This window comes from Marmota marmota, unplaced genomic scaffold (genome assembly GCF_001458135.2).
Source record: "Marmota marmota marmota unplaced genomic scaffold, marMar, whole genome shotgun sequence".
In the NCBI taxonomy this organism is placed as follows: Eukaryota; Metazoa; Chordata; class Mammalia; order Rodentia; family Sciuridae; genus Marmota; species Marmota marmota.
The window spans coordinates 47,870,898-47,873,311 of NW_025999968.1; positions in this window are offsets into that span (position 1 = coordinate 47,870,898).

Genomic DNA, 2,414 nt, shown 5'->3' on the forward strand with positions numbered 1-2,414 from the left:
TTTTTTTTTTTTTTTTTTGTGTGTGTGTGTGTGTGTGTGTGAGAGAGAGACATTTCCAGGGATTGAACTCAGGAACATTGACCACTGAGACTCATCTCCAGCCCTATTTTGATTTTATTTAAAGACAGGGTCTCGCTGAGTTGCTTGGCACTTCACTTTTGATGAGGCTGGCTTTGAACTCTCCCTACCTCAGCCTCCTGCTACATTGGATTACAGGCATGCACCACCACGCCTGGCTGTCATGGGTTTTCTAACTGGTAAATTATCTCCCAATATTGCCTGGTACAGAAACCTTTTTATTTCCTTCAGCTCTTTTATTGTCACACCCAATGATTCTAGTAAAATGTTCAATTTCTGACTTATAAGAAAGGGCTTCCAAATTTTATTTTTAAATTATAATAATGCTATTATGAGGTCTTGGTGAATGCATAACTTTCAAATAGGTCCTATATTTCTAAAAAAGATATTTTTAAAATAGAAATGATTTTCACAATTATTGAATTGATTATACATATTTCTCCTTTAATATTTTAATATACTAACTCAAATTTATACATTTAAAAAATCAAATAATTCTTATATTCTTGGAATCAACAGTACATAGTTATAATGTGTTTTTAATGTACATTCTGCTAATGTGTTATAGGATTTTTATGAATTTATTCAAGGGTGAGAGATTTTTACGTGTGGTTGTATATATCGAGTAGCTCTATGTGTGGGAGATGACTGTTCTTACTTGCTTTTTAGGTTTTCGTATACTATAATTGTTAAAAGAAACCTACTGTGAAGGTGGACTTTCCGGGATTCCTTTGCATTAGCATCTTCCAAATTCTTCTCCTTAAGTTTGTATCCATAAGAGACTACTCTTTTCCATAAAGAAAACCTCCTAATAATTATATAAGCAGTGGACCACCAAAACTTGGAACACTCCTGGAATTGAGCGTATTACTATTTCTCAACTCAAGAAGATTCTGACCATAAAAATAGTCATGTTGATTTCAGCTCCAGGGACACAGAAGATGCAGTCATAATGCAGCACTGGTGTCTCTGACTCTAACATCTCCGACTCTAACATGCTAAATAGGGTGGGCATGTTGCACAGGTAAGCTCCAAGATCACAGATGATGTGGCAGAAGTTGAGATGTCATGGATGAATCCTTGATTGCTGTGAGATTCTTGTGTTTTATTTTGATATACCCTTCTTGTTGTAATTAATTGTACCATAGGAATTCAATAATAGCAATTGATTTTATTGCATGATGCCCAATTTTTCATTGATCCTAGAAAGTGTCTTATGTATTTGATTCATTTCCTCTTCTGGGCTGTAAACTCCAGCATGTGAGGACCTATTCCTCTTTTTGTCTACTATCCCTACAAGAATGTGAAACATATTTTTTGGAGAAAAAAATATCTTTAGATAATGAAACATTTAAATTTATTTTAATAGTCCTTGTCTTACAATAATCTAACCATCACACTGACTTTGATTCAAAGGTAACATGTGTCTAAACAAAAATGTTTTGACATAAGAAAGAAAAATTTAAAAAATCAATTGCATATAGATGGGATTGATTCCAAAATATAAATTACCAGAAAATATAATGCAAGACTTCTGAGTAATACTCATTTAACTTCAATAAGTTCCAATTTTCTTAAGTTTCAATATCTAAATCAAAGATATGAATGATGTTGTTTGGTTTGAGTAATGTGTTTCTTTCCTTAAAAAATTTTTTTATTTGAAAAAGGAAAAAAAAAGAAAAAGCCAAATTAGACTATCAAGTTGCTCATGAAGAAATAATCTGGAAGTTACATAAAATTTTAAGAAGTGTTACAGTGATTTTATTTTTACCCCATAAAATCATGACCTTTCCTCTTAATATAAGTCCTTAGCATAGCTAAAGCCTCATGCAATACAATTAAATTATGCTGAACCTCTGTAAGCATTCAGTTCTTTGTTTTCAGGAGAATATTCAGCATAAAGTAATAACTCATCATTTAACAATGTTTATGGTATCTCAAGTTCCAGGCCAGTCCCAGCAACTTTAACAATGTTTATGGTAGTTCAGTGTGTTCTTTTCACCCTTTGACTTAGTTTGTTTAATGTTGCTCTAACATGATATCACAGGCTGGGTAAATGATGTAAAACAATTGTTTCTTACTGTTCTGGAGGCTAGAAAGTCCAAGGTTGATAGTTTGCATCTGGTAAGGACCTTCTTGTTGTGTGACAGAGGGCATCACGTGGAGAGAGAGGAAGTGGGCAAGCTCAGGTCTTTCTTCCTCTATTGTAAAGTCTCTAATCCCATCATGCAGGATTCACCTTCCTGACCTCATCTAATGGAAATTACCTCATCCATACTCTATCTTCAAATGCTGTCAGCATGTGAATTTGGGGGTCACATTCAAACCATGGCATT